This window comes from Megalopta genalis, unplaced genomic scaffold (assembly GCF_051020955.1).
Source record: "Megalopta genalis isolate 19385.01 unplaced genomic scaffold, iyMegGena1_principal scaffold0259, whole genome shotgun sequence".
In the NCBI taxonomy this organism is placed as follows: Eukaryota; Metazoa; Arthropoda; class Insecta; order Hymenoptera; family Halictidae; genus Megalopta; species Megalopta genalis.
In genome coordinates this window covers 257,511-280,103 of record NW_027476328.1, presented here as the reverse complement: position 1 = coordinate 280,103, position 22,593 = coordinate 257,511, and positions in this window count along the sequence as shown.

Here is a 22,593-nt window from a genome sequence, read left to right as displayed (position 1 = left end):
TAGATAACTTTTTTACATAGGGATTAAGCATTTAGAACGATATAATGTTTAAAATAAGGGCACTTTACTCTTGACATTTTACGGTTTTTTCAATTTTCTGAAAAATCCTATCATTAGATTTTTTTAAAAATACGATATTCTTGCTTAACTAACGTTTCTACATAGGGATTAAGCATTTAGAACGAAATCTAATGTCAGAAAATGGCACTTTACTCTTGACATTTTTCGGTTTTTTCAATTTTCTGGAAAATCCTATCATTAGATTTTTTTAAAAATACGATATTCTTGCTTAACTAACGTTTCTACATAGGGATTAAGCATTTAGAACGAAATCTAATGTAGGAAAATGGTACTTTACTCTTGATCGGTACGTTGGGACTTTGAAAATATTCGGGCGTTCCAATCGCTCGTCTGTTGCATCATAGCGCGTCTCGGCGCAATCGAGCGATTCGCTCGACCCATTATTTTCGATTTACGGCTAAAATAAATTTTTCTCATTTTATTCAATAACATATTCTTGCTTAGATAACTTTTTTACATAGGGATTAAGCATTTAGAACGATATAATGTTTAAAATAAGGGCACTTTACTCTTGACATTTTTCGGTTTTTTCAATTTTCTGGAAAATCCTATCATTAGATTTTTTTAAAAATACGATATTCTTGCTTAACTAACGTTTTTACATAGGGATTAAGCATTTAGAACGAAATCTAATGTAGGAAAATGGTACTTTACTCTTGATCGGTACGTTGGGACTTTGAAAATATTCGGGCGTTCCAATCGCTCGTCTGTTGCATCATAGCGCGTCTCGGCGCAATCGACCGATTCGCTCGATCCATTATTTTCGATTTACGGCTAAAATAAATTTTTCTAATTTTTTTCAATAACATATTCCTGCTTAAATAACTTTTTTACATAGGGATTAAGCATTTAGAACGATACATTGTTTAAAATAAGGGCACTTTACTCTTGACATTTTACGGTTTTTTCAATCTTCTGAAAAATCCTATCATTAGATTTTTTTAAAAATACGATATTCTTGCTTAACTAACGTTTCTACATAGGGATTAAGCATTTAGAACGAAATCTAATGTCAGAAAATGGCACTTTACTCTTGACATTTTTCGGTTTTTTCAATTTTCTGGAAAATCCTATCATTAGATTTTTTTAAAAATACGATATTCTTGCTTAACTAACGTTTTTACATAGGGATTAAGCATTTAGAACGAAATCTAATGTAGGAAAATGGTACTTTACTCTTGATCGGTACGTTGGGACTTTGAAAATATTCGGGCGTTCCAATCGCTCGTCTGTTGCATCATAGCGCGTCTCGGCGCAATCGACCGATTCGCTCGATCCATTATTTTCGATTTACGGCTAAAATAAATTTTTCTAATTTTTTTCAATAACATATTCCTGCTTAAATAACTTTTTTACATAGGGATTAAGCATTTAGAACGATACATTGTTTAAAATAAGGGCACTTTACTCTTGACATTTTACGGTTTTTTCAATCTTCTGAAAAATCCTATCATTAGATTTTTTTAAAAATACGATATTCTTGCTTAACTAACGTTTCTACATAGGGATTAAGCATTTAGAACGAAATCTAATGTCAGAAAATGGCACTTTACTCTTGACATTTTTCGGTTTTTTCATTTTTCTGGAAAATCCTATCATTAGATTTTTTTTAAAATACGATATTCTTGCTTAACTAACGTTTTTACATAGGGATTAAGAATTTAGAACGAAATCTAATGTAGGAAAATGGTACTTTACTCTTGATCGGTACGTTGGGACTTTGAAAATATTCGGGCGTTCCAATCGCTCGTCTGTTGCATCATAGCGCGTCTCGGCGCAATCGACCGATTCGCTCGATCCATTATTTTCGATTTACGGCTAAAATTAATTTTTTTAATTTTTTTCAATAACATATTCCTGCTTAAATAACTTTTTTACATAGGGATTAAGCATTTAGAACGATACATTGTTTAAAATAAGGGCACTTTACTCTTGACATTTTACGGTTTTTTCAATTTTCTGAAAAATCCTATCATTAGATTTTTTTAAAAATACGATATTCTTGCTTAACTAACGTTTCTACATAGGGATTAAGCATTTAGAACGAAATCTAATGTCAGAAAATGGCACTTTACTCTTGACATTTTTCGGTTTTTTCAATTTTCTGGAAAATCCTATCATTAGATTTTTTTAAAAATACGATATTCTTGCTTAACTAACGTTTTTACATAGGGATTAAGCATTTAGAACGAAATCTAATGTAGGAAAATGGTACTTTACTCTTGATCGGTACGTTGGGACTTTGAAAATATTCGGGCGTACGCGGCGCGCTCGGCGCTTCGAACAGCTCCGGTGTCCCCATTATTTTCGATTTACGGCTAAAATAAATTTTTCTAATTTTTTTCAATAACATATTCCTGCTTAAATAACTTTTTTACATAGGGATTAAGCATTTAGAACGATACATTGTTTAAAGTAAGGGCACTTTACTCTTGACATTTTACGGTTTTTTCAATTTTCTGAAAAATCCTATCATTAGATTTTTTTAAAAATACGATATTCTTGCTTAACTAACGTTTCTACATAGGGATTAAGCATTTAGAACGAAATCTAATGTCAGAAAATGGCACTTTACTCTTGACATTTTTCGGTTTTTTCAATTTTCTGGAAAATCGTATCATTAGATTTTTTTAAAAATACGATATTCTTGCTTAACTAACGTTTTTACATAGGGATTAAGCATTTAGAACGAAATCTAATGTAGGAAAATGGTACTTTACTCTTGATCGGTACGTTGGGACTTTGAAAATATTCGGGGGTTCCAATCGCTCGTCTGTTGCATCATAGCGCGTCTCGGCGCAATCGACCGATTCGCTCGATCCATTATTTTCGATTTACGGCTAAAATAAATTTTTCTAATTTTTTTCAATAACATATTCCTGCTTAAATAACTTTTTTACATAGGGATTAAGCATTTAGAACGATACATTGTTTAAAGTAAGGGCACTTTACTCTTGACATTTTACGGTTTTTTCAATTTTCTGAAAAATCCTATCATTAGATTTTTTTAAAAATACGATATTCTTGCTTAACTAACGTTTCTACATAGGGATTAAGCATTTAGAACGAAATCTAATGTCAGAAAATGGCACTTTACTCTTGACATTTTTCGGTTTTTTCAATTTTCTGGAAAATCGTATCATTAGATTTTTTTAAAAATACGATATTCTTGCTTAACTAACGTTTTTACATAGGGATTAAGCATTTAGAACGAAATCTAATGTAGGAAAATGGTACTTTACTCTTGATCGGTACGTTGGGACTTTGAAAATATTCGGGCGTTCCAATCGCTCGTCTGTTGCATCATAGCGCGTCTCGGCGCAATCGACCGATTCGCTCGACCCATTATTTTCGATTTACGGCTAAAATAAATTTTTCTCATTTTATTCAATAACATATTCTTGCTTAGATAACTTTTTTACATAGGGATTAAGCATTTAGAACGATATAATGTTTAAAATAAGGGCACTTTACTCTTGACATTTTACGGTTTTTTCAATTTTCTGAAAAATCCTATCATTAGATTTTTTTAAAAATACGATAATCTTGCTTAACTAACCTTTCTACATAGGGATTAAGCATTTAGAACGAAATCTAATGTCAGAAAATGGCACTTTACTCTTGACATTTTTCGGTTTTTTCAATTTTCTGGAAAATCGTATCATTAGATTTTTTTAAAAATACGATATTCTTGCTTAACTAACGTTTTTACATAGGGATTAAGCATTTAGAACGAAATCTAATGTAGGAAAATGGTACTTTACTCTTGATCGGTACGTTGGGACTTTGAAAATATTCGGGCGTTCCAATCGCTCGTCTGTTGCATCATAGCGCGTCTCGGCGCAATCGACCGATTCGCTCGATCCATTATTTTCGATTTACGGCTAAAATAAATTTTTTTAATTTTTTTCAATAACATATTCCTGCTTAAATAACTTTTTTACATAGGGATTAAGCATTTAGAACGATACATTGTTTAAAATAAGGGCACTTTACTCTTGACATTTTACGGTTTTTTCAATTTTCTGAAAAATCCTATCATTAGATTTTTTTAAAAATACGATATTCTTGCTTAACTAACGTTTCTACATAGGGATTAAGCATTTAGAACGAAATCTAATGTCAGAAAATGGCACTTTACTCTTGACATTTTTCGGTTTTTTCAATTTTCTGGAAAATCCTATCATTAGATTTTTTTAAAAATACGATATTCTTGCTTAACTAACGTTTTTACATAGGGATTAAGCATTTAGAACGAAATCTAATGTAGGAAAATGGTACTTTACTCTTGATCGGTACGTTGGGACTTTGAAAATATTCGGGCGTACGCGGCGCGCTCGGCGCTTCGAACAGCTCCGGTGTCCCCATTATTTTCGATTTACGGCTAAAATAAATTTTTCTAATTTTTTTCAATAACATATTCCTGCTTAAATAACTTTTTTACATAGGGATTAAGCATTTAGAACGATACATTGTTTAAAGTAAGGGCACTTTACTCTTGACATTTTACGGTTTTTTCAATTTTCTGAAAAATCCTATCATTAGATTTTTTTAAAAATACGATATTCTTGCTTAACTAACGTTTCTACATAGGGATTAAGCATTTAGAACGAAATCTAATGTCAGAAAATGGCACTTTACTCTTGACATTTTTCGGTTTTTTCAATTTTCTGGAAAATCGTATCATTAGATTTTTTTAAAAATACGATATTCTTGCTTAACTAACGTTTTTACATAGGGATTAAGCATTTAGAACGAAATCTAATGTAGGAAAATGGTACTTTACTCTTGATCGGTACGTTGGGACTTTGAAAATATTCGGGGGTTCCAATCGCTCGTCTGTTGCATCATAGCGCGTCTCGGCGCAATCGACCGATTCGCTCGATCCATTATTTTCGATTTACGGCTAAAATAAATTTTTCTAATTTTTTTCAATAACATATTCCTGCTTAAATAACTTTTTTACATAGGGATTAAGCATTTAGAACGATACATTGTTTAAAGTAAGGGCACTTTACTCTTGACATTTTACGGTTTTTTCAATTTTCTGAAAAATCCTATCATTAGATTTTTTTAAAAATACGATATTCTTGCTTAACTAACGTTTCTACATAGGGATTAAGCATTTAGAACGAAATCTAATGTCAGAAAATGGCACTTTACTCTTGACATTTTTCGGTTTTTTCAATTTTCTGGAAAATCGTATCATTAGATTTTTTTAAAAATACGATATTCTTGCTTAACTAACGTTTTTACATAGGGATTAAGCATTTAGAACGAAATCTAATGTAGGAAAATGGTACTTTACTCTTGATCGGTACGTTGGGACTTTGAAAATATTCGGGCGTTCCAATCGCTCGTCTGTTGCATCATAGCGCGTCTCGGCGCAATCGACCGATTCGCTCGACCCATTATTTTCGATTTACGGCTAAAATAAATTTTTCTCATTTTATTCAATAACATATTCTTGCTTAGATAACTTTTTTACATAGGGATTAAGCATTTAGAACGATATAATGTTTAAAATAAGGGCACTTTACTCTTGACATTTTACGGTTTTTTCAATTTTCTGAAAAATCCTATCATTAGATTTTTTTAAAAATACGATAATCTTGCTTAACTAACCTTTCTACATAGGGATTAAGCATTTAGAACGAAATCTAATGTCAGAAAATGGCACTTTACTCTTGACATTTTTCGGTTTTTTCAATTTTCTGGAAAATCGTATCATTAGATTTTTTTAAAAATACGATATTCTTGCTTAACTAACGTTTTTACATAGGGATTAAGCATTTAGAACGAAATCTAATGTAGGAAAATGGTACTTTACTCTTGATCGGTACGTTGGGACTTTGAAAATATTCGGGGGTTCCAATCGCTCGTCTGTTGCATCATAGCGCGTCTCGGCGCAATCGACCGATTCGCTCGATCCATTATTTTCGATTTACGGCTAAAATAAATTTTTCTAATTTTTTTCAATAACACATTCCTGCTTAAATAACTTTTTTACATAGGGATTAAGCATTTAGAACGATACATTGTTTAAAATAAGGGCACTTTACTCTTGACATTTTACGGTTTTTTCAATCTTCTGAAAAATCCTATCATTAGATTTTTTTAAAAATACGATATTCTTGCTTAACTAACGTTTCTACATAGGGATTAAGCATTTAGAACGAAATCTAATGTCAGAAAATGGCACTTTACTCTTGACATTTTTCGGTTTTTTCAATTTTCTGGGAAATCCTATCATTAGATTTTTTTAAAAATACGATATTCTTGCTTAACTAACGTTTCTACATAGGGATTAAGCATTTAGAACGAAATCTAATGTCAGAAAATGGCACTTTACTCTTGACATTTTTCGGTTTTTTCATTTTTCTGGAAAATCCTATCATTAGATTTTTTTTAAAATACGATATTCTTGCTTAACTAACGTTTTTACATAGGGATTAAGCATTTAGAACGAAATCTAATGTAGGAAAATGGTACTTTACTCTTGATCGGTACGTTGGGACTTTGAAAATATTCGGGCGTTCCAATCGCTCGTCTGTTGCATCATAGCGCGTCTCGGCGCAATCGACCGATTCGCTCGATCCATTATTTTCGATTTACGGCTAAAATAAATTTTTTTAATTTTTTTCAATAACATATTCCTGCTTAAATAACTTTTTTACATAGGGATTAAGCATTTAGAACGATGCATTGTTTAAAGTAAGGGCACTTTACTCTTGACATTTTACGGTTTTTTCAATTTTCTGAAAAATCCTATCATTAGATTTTTTTAAAAATACGATATTCTTGCTTAACTAACGTTTCTACATAGGGATTAAGCATTTAGAACGAAATCTAATGTCAGAAAATGGCACTTTACTCTTGACATTTTTCGGTTTTTTCAATTTTCTGGAAAATCCTATCATTAGATTTTTTTAAAAATACGATATTCTTGCTTAACTAACGTTTTTACATAGGGATTAAGCATTTAGAACGAAATCTAATGTAGGAAAATGGTACTTTACTCTTGATCGGTACGTTGGGACTTTGAAAATATTCGGGCGTTCCAATCGCTCGTCTGTTGCATCATAGCGCGTCTCGGCGCAATCGACCGATTCGCTCGACCCATTATTTTCGATTTACGGCTAAAATAAATTTTTCTCATTTTATTCAATAACATATTCTTGCTTAGATAACTTTTTTACATAGGGATTAAGCATTTAGAACGATATAATGTTTAAAATAAGGGCACTTTACTCTTGACATTTTACGGTTTTTTCAATTTTCTGAAAAATCCTATCATTAGATTTTTTTAAAAATACGATAATCTTGCTTAACTAACCTTTCTACATAGGGATTAAGCATTTAGAACGAAATCTAATGTCAGAAAATGGCACTTTACTCTTGACATTTTTCGGTTTTTTCAATTTTCTGGAAAATCGTATCATTAGATTTTTTTAAAAATACGATATTCTTGCTTAACTAACGTTTTTACATAGGGATTAAGCATTTAGAACGAAATCTAATGTAGGAAAATGGTACTTTACTCTTGATCGGTACGTTGGGACTTTGAAAATATTCGGGGGTTCCAATCGCTCGTCTGTTGCATCATAGCGCGTCTCGGCGCAATCGACCGATTCGCTCGATCCATTATTTTCGATTTACGGCTAAAATAAATTTTTCTAATTTTTTTCAATAACATATTCCTGCTTAAATAACTTTTTTACATAGGGATTAAGCATTTAGAACGATACATTGTTTAAAGTAAGGGCACTTTACTCTTGACATTTTACGGTTTTTTCAATTTTCTGAAAAATCCTATCATTAGATTTTTTTAAAAATACGATATTCTTGCTTAACTAACGTTTCTACATAGGGATTAAGCATTTAGAACGAAATCTAATGTCAGAAAATGGCACTTTACTCTTGACATTTTTCGGTTTTTTCAATTTTCTGGAAAATCGTATCATTAGATTTTTTTAAAAATACGATATTCTTGCTTAACTAACGTTTTTACATAGGGATTAAGCATTTAGAACGAAATCTAATGTAGGAAAATGGTACTTTACTCTTGATCGGTACGTTGGGACTTTGAAAATATTCGGGGGTTCCAATCGCTCGTCTGTTGCATCATAGCGCGTCTCGGCGCAATCGACCGATTCGCTCGATCCATTATTTTCGATTTACGGCTAAAATAAATTTTTCTAATTTTTTTCAATAACATATTCCTGCTTAAATAACTTTTTTACATAGGGATTAAGCATTTAGAACGATGCATTGTTTAAAGTAAGGGCACTTTACTCTTGACATTTTACGGTTTTTTCAATTTTCTGAAAAATCCTATCATTAGATTTTTTTAAAAATACGATATTCTTGCTTAACTAACGTTTCTACATAGGGATTAAGCATTTAGAACGAAATCTAATGTCAGAAAATGGCACTTTACTCTTGACATTTTTCGGTTTTTTCAATTTTCTGGAAAATCCTATCATTAGATTTTTTTAAAAATACGATATTCTTGCTTAACTAACGTTTTTACATAGGGATTAAGCATTTAGAACGAAATCTAATGTAGGAAAATGGTACTTTACTCTTGATCGGTACGTTGGGACTTTGAAAATATTCGGGCGTTCCAATCGCTCGTCTGTTGCATCATAGCGCGTCTCGGCGCAATCGACCGATTCGCTCGACCCATTATTTTCGATTTACGGCTAAAATAAATTTTTCTAATTTTTTTCAATAACATATTCCTGCTTAAATAACTTTTTTACATAGGGATTAAGCATTTAGAACGATACATTGTTTAAAGTAAGGGCACTTTACTCTTGACATTTTACGGTTTTTTCAATTTTCTGAAAAATCCTATCATTAGATTTTTTTAAAAATACGATATTCTTGCTTAACTAACGTTTCTACATAGGGATTAAGCATTTAGAACGAAATCTAATGTCAGAAAATGGCACTTTACTCTTGACATTTTTCGGTTTTTTCAATTTTCTGGAAAATCCTATCATTAGATTTTTTTAAAAATACGATATTCTTGCTTAACTAACGTTTTTACATAGGGATTAAGCATTTAGAACGAAATCTAATGTAGGAAAATGGTACTTTACTCTTGATCGGTACGTTGGGACTTTGAAAATATTCGGGCGTTCCAATCGCTCGTCTGTTGCATCATAGCGCGTCTCGGCGCAATCGAGCGATTCGCTCGACCCATTATTTTCGATTTACGGCTAAAATAAATTTTTCTCATTTTATTCAATAACATATTCTTGCTTAGATAACTTTTTTACATAGGGATTAAGCATTTAGAACGATATAATGTTTAAAATAAGGGCACTTTACTCTTGACATTTTACGGTTTTTTCAATTTTCTGAAAAATCCTATCATTAGATTTTTTTAAAAATACGATATTCTTGCTTAACTAACGTTTCTACATAGGGATTAAGCATTTAGAACGAAATCTAATGTCAGAAAATGGCACTTTACTCTTGACATTTTTCGGTTTTTTCAATTTTCTGGAAAATCCTATCATTAGATTTTTTTAAAAATACGATATTCTTGCTTAACTAACGTTTCTACATAGGGATTAAGCATTTAGAACGAAATCTAATGTAGGAAAATGGTACTTTACTCTTGATCGGTACGTTGGGACTTTGAAAATATTCGGGCGTTCCAATCGCTCGTCTGTTGCATCATAGCGCGTCTCGGCGCAATCGAGCGATTCGCTCGACCCATTATTTTCGATTTACGGCTAAAATAAATTTTTCTAATTTTTTTCAATAACATATTCCTGCTTAAATAACTTTTTTACATAGGGATTAAGCATTTAGAACGATATAATGTTTAAAATAAGGGCACTTTACTCTTGACATTTTTCGGTTTTTTCAATTTTCTGGAAAATCCTATCATTAGATTTTTTTAAAAATACGATATTCTTGCTTAACTAACGTTTTTACATAGGGATTAAGCATTTAGAACGAAATCTAATGTAGGAAAATGGTACTTTACTCTTGATCGGTACGTTGGGACTTTGAAAATATTCGGGCGTTCCAATCGCTCGTCTGTTGCATCATAGCGCGTCTCGGCGCAATCGACCGATTCGCTCGATCCATTATTTTCGATTTACGGCTAAAATAAATTTTTCTAATTTTTTTCAATAACATATTCCTGCTTAAATAACTTTTTTACATAGGGATTAAGCATTTAGAACGATACATTGTTTAAAATAAGGGCACTTTACTCTTGACATTTTACGGTTTTTTCAATCTTCTGAAAAATCCTATCATTAGATTTTTTTAAAAATACGATATTCTTGCTTAACTAACGTTTCTACATAGGGATTAAGCATTTAGAACGAAATCTAATGTCAGAAAATGGCACTTTACTCTTGACATTTTTCGGTTTTTTCAATTTTCTGGAAAATCCTATCATTAGATTTTTTTAAAAATACGATATTCTTGCTTAACTAACGTTTTTACATAGGGATTAAGCATTTAGAACGAAATCTAATGTAGGAAAATGGTACTTTACTCTTGATCGGTACGTTGGGACTTTGAAAATATTCGGGCGTTCCAATCGCTCGTCTGTTGCATCATAGCGCGTCTCGGCGCAATCGACCGATTCGCTCGATCCATTATTTTCGATTTACGGCTAAAATAAATTTTTCTAATTTTTTTCAATAACATATTCCTGCTTAAATAACTTTTTTACATAGGGATTAAGCATTTAGAACGATACATTGTTTAAAATAAGGGCACTTTACTCTTGACATTTTACGGTTTTTTCAATCTTCTGAAAAATCCTATCATTAGATTTTTTTAAAAATACGATATTCTTGCTTAACTAACGTTTCTACATAGGGATTAAGCATTTAGAACGAAATCTAATGTCAGAAAATGGCACTTTACTCTTGACATTTTTCGGTTTTTTCATTTTTCTGGAAAATCCTATCATTAGATTTTTTTTAAAATACGATATTCTTGCTTAACTAACGTTTTTACATAGGGATTAAGAATTTAGAACGAAATCTAATGTAGGAAAATGGTACTTTACTCTTGATCGGTACGTTGGGACTTTGAAAATATTCGGGCGTTCCAATCGCTCGTCTGTTGCATCATAGCGCGTCTCGGCGCAATCGACCGATTCGCTCGATCCATTATTTTCGATTTACGGCTAAAATAAATTTTTTTAATTTTTTTCAATAACATATTCCTGCTTAAATAACTTTTTTACATAGGGATTAAGCATTTAGAACGATACATTGTTTAAAATAAGGGCACTTTACTCTTGACATTTTACGGTTTTTTCAATTTTCTGAAAAATCCTATCATTAGATTTTTTTAAAAATACGATATTCTTGCTTAACTAACGTTTCTACATAGGGATTAAGCATTTAGAACGAAATCTAATGTCAGAAAATGGCACTTTACTCTTGACATTTTTCGGTTTTTTCAATTTTCTGGAAAATCCTATCATTAGATTTTTTTAAAAATACGATATTCTTGCTTAACTAACGTTTTTACATAGGGATTAAGCATTTAGAACGAAATCTAATGTAGGAAAATGGTACTTTACTCTTGATCGGTACGTTGGGACTTTGAAAATATTCGGGCGTACGCGGCGCGCTCGGCGCTTCGAACAGCTCCGGTGTCCCCATTATTTTCGATTTACGGCTAAAATAAATTTTTCTAATTTTTTTCAATAACATATTCCTGCTTAAATAACTTTTTTACATAGGGATTAAGCATTTAGAACGATACATTGTTTAAAGTAAGGGCACTTTACTCTTGACATTTTACGGTTTTTTCAATTTTCTGAAAAATCCTATCATTAGATTTTTTTAAAAATACGATATTCTTGCTTAACTAACGTTTCTACATAGGGATTAAGCATTTAGAACGAAATCTAATGTCAGAAAATGGCACTTTACTCTTGACATTTTTCGGTTTTTTCAATTTTCTGGAAAATCGTATCATTAGATTTTTTTAAAAATACGATATTCTTGCTTAACTAACGTTTTTACATAGGGATTAAGCATTTAGAACGAAATCTAATGTAGGAAAATGGTACTTTACTCTTGATCGGTACGTTGGGACTTTGAAAATATTCGGGGGTTCCAATCGCTCGTCTGTTGCATCATAGCGCGTCTCGGCGCAATCGACCGATTCGCTCGATCCATTATTTTCGATTTACGGCTAAAATAAATTTTTCTAATTTTTTTCAATAACATATTCCTGCTTAAATAACTTTTTTACATAGGGATTAAGCATTTAGAACGATACATTGTTTAAAGTAAGGGCACTTTACTCTTGACATTTTACGGTTTTTTCAATTTTCTGAAAAATCCTATCATTAGATTTTTTTAAAAATACGATATTCTTGCTTAACTAACGTTTCTACATAGGGATTAAGCATTTAGAACGAAATCTAATGTCAGAAAATGGCACTTTACTCTTGACATTTTTCGGTTTTTTCAATTTTCTGGAAAATCGTATCATTAGATTTTTTTAAAAATACGATATTCTTGCTTAACTAACGTTTTTACATAGGGATTAAGCATTTAGAACGAAATCTAATGTAGGAAAATGGTACTTTACTCTTGATCGGTACGTTGGGACTTTGAAAATATTCGGGGGTTCCAATCGCTCGTCTGTTGCATCATAGCGCGTCTCGGCGCAATCGACCGATTCGCTCGATCCATTATTTTCGATTTACGGCTAAAATAAATTTTTCTAATTTTTTTCAATAACATATTCCTGCTTAAATAACTTTTTTACATAGGGATTAAGCATTTAGAACGATGCATTGTTTAAAGTAAGGGCACTTTACTCTTGACATTTTACGGTTTTTTCAATTTTCTGAAAAATCCTATCATTAGATTTTTTTAAAAATACGATATTCTTGCTTAACTAACGTTTCTACATAGGGATTAAGCATTTAGAACGAAATCTAATGTCAGAAAATGGCACTTTACTCTTGACATTTTTCGGTTTTTTCAATTTTCTGGAAAATCCTATCATTAGATTTTTTTAAAAATACGATATTCTTGCTTAACTAACGTTTTTACATAGGGATTAAGCATTTAGAACGAAATCTAATGTAGGAAAATGGTACTTTACTCTTGATCGGTACGTTGGGACTTTGAAAATATTCGGGCGTTCCAATCGCTCGTCTGTTGCATCATAGCGCGTCTCGGCGCAATCGACCGATTCGCTCGACCCATTATTTTCGATTTACGGCTAAAATAAATTTTTCTCATTTTATTCAATAACATATTCTTGCTTAGATAACTTTTTTACATAGGGATTAAGCATTTAGAACGATATAATGTTTAAAATAAGGGCACTTTACTCTTGACATTTTACGGTTTTTTCAATTTTCTGAAAAATCCTATCATTAGATTTTTTTAAAAATACGATAATCTTGCTTAACTAACCTTTCTACATAGGGATTAAGCATTTAGAACGAAATCTAATGTCAGAAAATGGCACTTTACTCTTGACATTTTTCGGTTTTTTCAATTTTCTGGAAAATCGTATCATTAGATTTTTTTAAAAATACGATATTCTTGCTTAACTAACGTTTTTACATAGGGATTAAGCATTTAGAACGAAATCTAATGTAGGAAAATGGTACTTTACTCTTGATCGGTACGTTGGGACTTTGAAAATATTCGGGCGTTCCAATCGCTCGTCTGTTGCATCATAGCGCGTCTCGGCGCAATCGACCGATTCGCTCGATCCATTATTTTCGATTTACGGCTAAAATAAATTTTTTTAATTTTTTTCAATAACATATTCCTGCTTAAATAACTTTTTTACATAGGGATTAAGCATTTAGAACGATACATTGTTTAAAATAAGGGCACTTTACTCTTGACATTTTACGGTTTTTTCAATTTTCTGAAAAATCCTATCATTAGATTTTTTTAAAAATACGATATTCTTGCTTAACTAACGTTTCTACATAGGGATTAAGCATTTAGAACGAAATCTAATGTCAGAAAATGGCACTTTACTCTTGACATTTTTCGGTTTTTTCAATTTTCTGGAAAATCCTATCATTAGATTTTTTTAAAAATACGATATTCTTGCTTAACTAACGTTTTTACATAGGGATTAAGCATTTAGAACGAAATCTAATGTAGGAAAATGGTACTTTACTCTTGATCGGTACGTTGGGACTTTGAAAATATTCGGGCGTACGCGGCGCGCTCGGCGCTTCGAACAGCTCCGGTGTCCCCATTATTTTCGATTTACGGCTAAAATAAATTTTTCTAATTTTTTTCAATAACATATTCCTGCTTAAATAACTTTTTTACATAGGGATTAAGCATTTAGAACGATACATTGTTTAAAGTAAGGGCACTTTACTCTTGACATTTTACGGTTTTTTCAATTTTCTGAAAAATCCTATCATTAGATTTTTTTAAAAATACGATATTCTTGCTTAACTAACGTTTCTACATAGGGATTAAGCATTTAGAACGAAATCTAATGTCAGAAAATGGCACTTTACTCTTGACATTTTTCGGTTTTTTCAATTTTCTGGAAAATCGTATCATTAGATTTTTTTAAAAATACGATATTCTTGCTTAACTAACGTTTTTACATAGGGATTAAGCATTTAGAACGAAATCTAATGTAGGAAAATGGTACTTTACTCTTGATCGGTACGTTGGGACTTTGAAAATATTCGGGGGTTCCAATCGCTCGTCTGTTGCATCATAGCGCGTCTCGGCGCAATCGACCGATTCGCTCGATCCATTATTTTCGATTTACGGCTAAAATAAATTTTTCTAATTTTTTTCAATAACATATTCCTGCTTAAATAACTTTTTTACATAGGGATTAAGCATTTAGAACGATACATTGTTTAAAGTAAGGGCACTTTACTCTTGACATTTTACGGTTTTTTCAATTTTCTGAAAAATCCTATCATTAGATTTTTTTAAAAATACGATATTCTTGCTTAACTAACGTTTCTACATAGGGATTAAGCATTTAGAACGAAATCTAATGTCAGAAAATGGCACTTTACTCTTGACATTTTTCGGTTTTTTCAATTTTCTGGAAAATCGTATCATTAGATTTTTTTAAAAATACGATATTCTTGCTTAACTAACGTTTTTACATAGGGATTAAGCATTTAGAACGAAATCTAATGTAGGAAAATGGTACTTTACTCTTGATCGGTACGTTGGGACTTTGAAAATATTCGGGCGTTCCAATCGCTCGTCTGTTGCATCATAGCGCGTCTCGGCGCAATCGACCGATTCGCTCGACCCATTATTTTCGATTTACGGCTAAAATAAATTTTTCTCATTTTATTCAATAACATATTCTTGCTTAGATAACTTTTTTACATAGGGATTAAGCATTTAGAACGATATAATGTTTAAAATAAGGGCACTTTACTCTTGACATTTTACGGTTTTTTCAATTTTCTGAAAAATCCTATCATTAGATTTTTTTAAAAATACGATAATCTTGCTTAACTAACCTTTCTACATAGGGATTAAGCATTTAGAACGAAATCTAATGTCAGAAAATGGCACTTTACTCTTGACATTTTTCGGTTTTTTCAATTTTCTGGAAAATCGTATCATTAGATTTTTTTAAAAATACGATATTCTTGCTTAACTAACGTTTTTACATAGGGATTAAGCATTTAGAACGAAATCTAATGTAGGAAAATGGTACTTTACTCTTGATCGGTACGTTGGGACTTTGAAAATATTCGGGGGTTCCAATCGCTCGTCTGTTGCATCATAGCGCGTCTCGGCGCAATCGACCGATTCGCTCGATCCATTATTTTCGATTTACGGCTAAAATAAATTTTTCTAATTTTTTTCAATAACACATTCCTGCTTAAATAACTTTTTTACATAGGGATTAAGCATTTAGAACGATACATTGTTTAAAATAAGGGCACTTTACTCTTGACATTTTACGGTTTTTTCAATCTTCTGAAAAATCCTATCATTAGATTTTTTTAAAAATACGATATTCTTGCTTAACTAACGTTTCTACATAGGGATTAAGCATTTAGAACGAAATCTAATGTCAGAAAATGGCACTTTACTCTTGACATTTTTCGGTTTTTTCAATTTTCTGGGAAATCCTATCATTAGATTTTTTTAAAAATACGATATTCTTGCTTAACTAACGTTTCTACATAGGGATTAAGCATTTAGAACGAAATCTAATGTCAGAAAATGGCACTTTACTCTTGACATTTTTCGGTTTTTTCATTTTTCTGGAAAATCCTATCATTAGATTTTTTTTAAAATACGATATTCTTGCTTAACTAACGTTTTTACATAGGGATTAAGCATTTAGAACGAAATCTAATGTAGGAAAATGGTACTTTACTCTTGATCGGTACGTTGGGACTTTGAAAATATTCGGGCGTTCCAATCGCTCGTCTGTTGCATCATAGCGCGTCTCGGCGCAATCGACCGATTCGCTCGATCCATTATTTTCGATTTACGGCTAAAATAAATTTTTTTAATTTTTTTCAATAACATATTCCTGCTTAAATAACTTTTTTACATAGGGATTAAGCATTTAGAACGATGCATTGTTTAAAGTAAGGGCACTTTACTCTTGACATTTTACGGTTTTTTCAATTTTCTGAAAAATCCTATCATTAGATTTTTTTAAAAATACGATATTCTTGCTTAACTAACGTTTCTACATAGGGATTAAGCATTTAGAACGAAATCTAATGTCAGAAAATGGCACTTTACTCTTGACATTTTTCGGTTTTTTCAATTTTCTGGAAAATCCTATCATTAGATTTTTTTAAAAATACGATATTCTTGCTTAACTAACGTTTTTACATAGGGATTAAGCATTTAGAACGAAATCTAATGTAGGAAAATGGTACTTTACTCTTGATCGGTACGTTGGGACTTTGAAAATATTCGGGCGTTCCAATCGCTCGTCTGTTGCATCATAGCGCGTCTCGGCGCAATCGACCGATTCGCTCGACCCATTATTTTCGATTTACGGCTAAAATAAATTTTTCTCATTTTATTCAATAACATATTCTTGCTTAGATAACTTTTTTACATAGGGATTAAGCATTTAGAACGATATAATGTTTAAAATAAGGGCACTTTACTCTTGACATTTTACGGTTTTTTCAATTTTCTGAAAAATCCTATCATTAGATTTTTTTAAAAATACGATAATCTTGCTTAACTAACCTTTCTACATAGGGATTAAGCATTTAGAACGAAATCTAATGTCAGAAAATGGCACTTTACTCTTGACATTTTTCGGTTTTTTCAATTTTCTGGAAAATCGTATCATTAGATTTTTTTAAAAATACGATATTCTTGCTTAACTAACGTTTTTACATAGGGATTAAGCATTTAGAACGAAATCTAATGTAGGAAAATGGTACTTTACTCTTGATCGGTACGTTGGGACTTTGAAAATATTCGGGGGTTCCAATCGCTCGTCTGTTGCATCATAGCGCGTCTCGGCGCAATCGACCGATTCGCTCGATCCATTATTTTCGATTTACGGCTAAAATAAATTTTTCTAATTTTTTTCAATAACATATTCCTGCTTAAATAACTTTTTTACATAGGGATTAAGCATTTAGAACGATATAATGTTTAAAATAAGGGCACTTTACTCTTGACATTTTACGGTTTTTTCAATTTTCTGAAAAATCCTATCATTAGATTTTTTTAAAAATACGATAATCTTGCTTAACTAACCTTTCTACATAGGGATTAAGCATTTAGAACGAAATCTAATGTCAGAAAATGGCACTTTACTCTTGACATTTTTCGGTTTTTTCAATTTTCTGGAAAATCGTATCATTAGATTTTTTTAAAAATACGATATTCTTGCTTAACTAACGTTTTTACATAGGGATTAAGCATTTAGAACGAAATCTAATGTAGGAAAATGGTACTTTACTCTTGATCGGTACGTTGGGACTTTGAAAATATTCGGGGGTTCCAATCGCTCGTCTGTTGCATCATAGCGCGTCTCGGCGCAATCGACCGATTCGCTCGATCCATTATTTTCGATTTACGGCTAAAATAAATTTTTCTAATTTTTTTCAATAACACATTCCTGCTTAAATAACTTTTTTACATAGGGATTAAGCATTTAGAACGATACATTGTTTAAAATAAGGGCACTTTACTCTTGACATTTTACGGTTTTTTCAATCTTCTGAAAAATCCTATCATTAGATTTTTTTAAAAATACGATATTCTTGCTTAACTAACGTTTCTACATAGGGATTAAGCATTTAGAACGAAATCTAATGTCAGAAAATGGCACTTTACTCTTGACATTTTTCGGTTTTTTCAATTTTCTGGGAAATCCTATCATTAGATTTTTTTAAAAATACGATATTCTTGCTTAACTAACGTTTCTACATAGGGATTAAGCATTTAGAACGAAATCTAATGTCAGAAAATGGCACTTTACTCTTGACATTTTTCGGTTTTTTCATTTTTCTGGAAAATCCTATCATTAGATTTTTTTTAAAATACGATATTCTTGCTTAACTAACGTTTTTACATAGGGATTAAGCATTTAGAACGAAATCTAATGTAGGAAAATGGTACTTTACTCTTGATCGGTACGTTGGGACTTTGAAAATATTCGGGCGTTCCAATCGCTCGTCTGTTGCATCATAGCGCGTCTCGGCGCAATCGACCGATTCGCTCGATCCATTATTTTCGATTTACGGCTAAAATAAATTTTTTTAATTTTTTTCAATAACATATTCCTGCTTAAATAACTTTTTTACATAGGGATTAAGCATTTAGAACGATGCATTGTTTAAAGTAAGGGCACTTTACTCTTGACATTTTACGGTTTTTTCAATTTTCTGAAAAATCCTATCATTAGATTTTTTTAAAAATACGATATTCTTGCTTAACTAACGTTTCTACATAGGGATTAAGCATTTAGAACGAAATCTAATGTCAGAAAATGGCACTTTACTCTTGACATTTTTCGGTTTTTTCAATTTTCTGGAAAATCCTATCATTAGATTTTTTTAAAAATACGATATTCTTGCTTAACTAACGTTTTTACATAGGGATTAAGCATTTAGAACGAAATCTAATGTAGGAAAATGGTACTTTACTCTTGATCGGTACGTTGGGACTTTGAAAATATTCGGGCGTTCCAATCGCTCGTCTGTTGCATCATAGCGCGTCTCGGCGCAATCGACCGATTCGCTCGACCCATTATTTTCGATTTACGGCTAAAATAAATTTTTCTCATTTTATTCAATAACATATTCTTGCTTAGATAACTTTTTTACATAGGGATTAAGCATTTAGAACGATATAATGTTTAAAATAAGGGCACTTTACTCTTGACATTTTACGGTTTTTTCAATTTTCTGAAAAATCCTATCATTAGATTTTTTTAAAAATACGATAATCTTGCTTAACTAACCTTTCTACATAGGGATTAAGCATTTAGAACGAAATCTAATGTCAGAAAATGGCACTTTACTCTTGACATTTTTCGGTTTTTTCAATTTTCTGGAAAATCGTATCATTAGATTTTTTTAAAAATACGATATTCTTGCTTAACTAACGTTTTTACATAGGGATTAAGCATTTAGAACGAAATCTAATGTAGGAAAATGGTACTTTACTCTTGATCGGTACGTTGGGACTTTGAAAATATTCGGGGGTTCCAATCGCTCGTCTGTTGCATCATAGCGCGTCTCGGCGCAATCGACCGATTCGCTCGATCCATTATTTTCGATTTACGGCTAAAATAAATTTTTCTAATTTTTTTCAATAACATATTCCTGCTTAAATAACTTTTTTACATAGGGATTAAGCATTTAGAACGATACATTGTTTAAAGTAAGGGCACTTTACTCTTGACATTTTACGGTTTTTTCAATTTTCTGAAAAATCCTATCATTAGATTTTTTTAAAAATACGATATTCTTGCTTAACTAACGTTTCTACATAGGGATTAAGCATTTAGAACGAAATCTAATGTCAGAAAATGGCACTTTACTCTTGACATTTTTCGGTTTTTTCAATTTTCTGGAAAATCGTATCATTAGATTTTTTTAAAAATACGATATTCTTGCTTAACTAACGTTTTTACATAGGGATTAAGCATTTAGAACGAAATCTAATGTAGGAAAATGGTACTTTACTCTTGATCGGTACGTTGGGACTTTGAAAATATTCGGGGGTTCCAATCGCTCGTCTGTTGCATCATAGCGCGTCTCGGCGCAATCGACCGATTCGCTCGATCCATTATTTTCGATTTACGGCTAAAATAAATTTTTCTAATTTTTTTCAATAACATATTCCTGCTTAAATAACTTTTTTACATAGGGATTAAGCATTTAGAACGATGCATTGTTTAAAGTAAGGGCACTTTACTCTTGACATTTTACGGTTTTTTCAATTTTCTGAAAAATCCTATCATTAGATTTTTTTAAAAATACGATATTCTTGCTTAACTAACGTTTCTACATAGGGATTAAGCATTTAGAACGAAATCTAATGTCAGAAAATGGCACTTTACTCTTGACATTTTTCGGTTTTTTCAATTTTCTGGAAAATCCTATCATTAGATTTTTTTAAAAATACGATATTCTTGCTTAACTAACGTTTTTACATAGGGATTAAGCATTTAGAACGAAATCTAATGTAGGAAAATGGTACTTTACTCTTGATCGGTACGTTGGGACTTTGAAAATATTCGGGCGTTCCAATCGCTCGTCTGTTGCATCATAGCGCGTCTCGGCGCAATCGACCGATTCGCTCGACCCATTATTTTCGATTTACGGCTAAAATAAATTTTTCTCATTTTATTCAATAACATATTCTTGCTTAGATAACTTTTTTACATAGGGATTAAGCATTTAGAACGATATAATGTTTAAAATAAGGGCACTTTACTCTTGACATTTTACGGTTTTTTCAATTTTCTGAAAAATCCTATCATTAGATTTTTTTAAAAATACGATAATCTTGCTTAACTAACCTTTCTACATAGGGATTAAGCATTTAGAACGAAATCTAATGTCAGAAAATGGCACTTTACTCTTGACATTTTTCGGTTTTTTCAATTTTCTGGAAAATCCTATCATTAGATTTTTTTTAAAATACGATATTCTTGCTTAACTAACGTTTTTACATAGGGATTAAGCATTTAGAACGAAATCTAATGTAGGAAAATGGTACTTTACTCTTGATCGGTACGTTGGGACTTTGAAAATATTCGGGCGTACGCGGCGCGCTCGGCGCTTCGAACAGCTCCGGTGTCCCCATTATTTTCGATTTACGGCTAAAATAAATTTTTCTAATTTTTTTCAATAACATATTCCTGCTAAAATAACTTTTTTACATAGGGATTAAGCATTTAGAACGATACATTGTTTAAAATAAGGGCACTTTACTCTTGACATTTTACGGTTTTTTCAATTTTCTGAAAAATCCTATCATTAGATTTTTTTAAAAATACGATATTCTTGCTTAACTAACGTTTCTACATAGGGATTAAGCATTTAGAACGAAATCTAATGTCAGAAAATGGCACTTTACTCTTGACATTTTTCGGTTTTTTCAATTTTCTGGAAAATCGTATCATTAGATTTTTTTAAAAATACGATATTCTTGCTTAACTAACGTTTTTACATAGGGATTAAGCATTTAGAACGAAATCTAATGTAGGAAAATGGTACTTTACTCTTGATCGGTACGTTGGGACTTAGAAAATATTCGGCCGTACGCGGCGCGTCTCGGCGCTTCGAACAGCTCCGGTGTCCCCATTATTTTCGATTTACGGCTAAAATAAATTTTTCTAATTTTTTTCAATTACATATTCTTGCTTAAATAACTTTTTTACATAGGGATTAAGCATTTAGAACGACATGTTGTTTAAAATAATGGTACTTTACTCTTGTGATTTTTCGGTTTTTTTTGATTATTTTGAAAAATAAATTTTTGTAATTTTTTTAAATACGATATTCGTGATCAGTGAACGATTTCACATATGGATTAAGCATTTAGAATCGTGCGGACGCGTTATTAAAAAAGTTTACTCGATGCGATGGGACTTTAAAAAGTTTGTGAAAATTTTCATATTGGGAAAAAATGTGTAATTTTTTGTCTAGTTTACGGTAGTGTAATTTATTTTAATGTTTACTATAAAAATTTTTTTCGTTCGTTCACGCGCTATGTTACAACAGCACGGCCGGGCGGTCTGTTGCCGCGGCGGTTTACACTCATAAGCGCGCGTGCTATTCGGCCGGCGGCGCCGGCGTCCTTGCCGGCCGTTCGGTATCTATAAGAGATACACGGTCCGTGCGAGGCGGACGGAGCAGAGCGGGTTTTGGGCCAATTCTACGATCTCGGTCGAGAAGCTGTCTCAGAGCTCCTTCGGGGCTTCGGTCCTGACTGTTTCGTGCCGTTTACGTTACGGACTTTTCTCCACACAGCGTGGCCACGGGTCGGTGTCTTTGACCGAATGGCCCATATGTGGCAA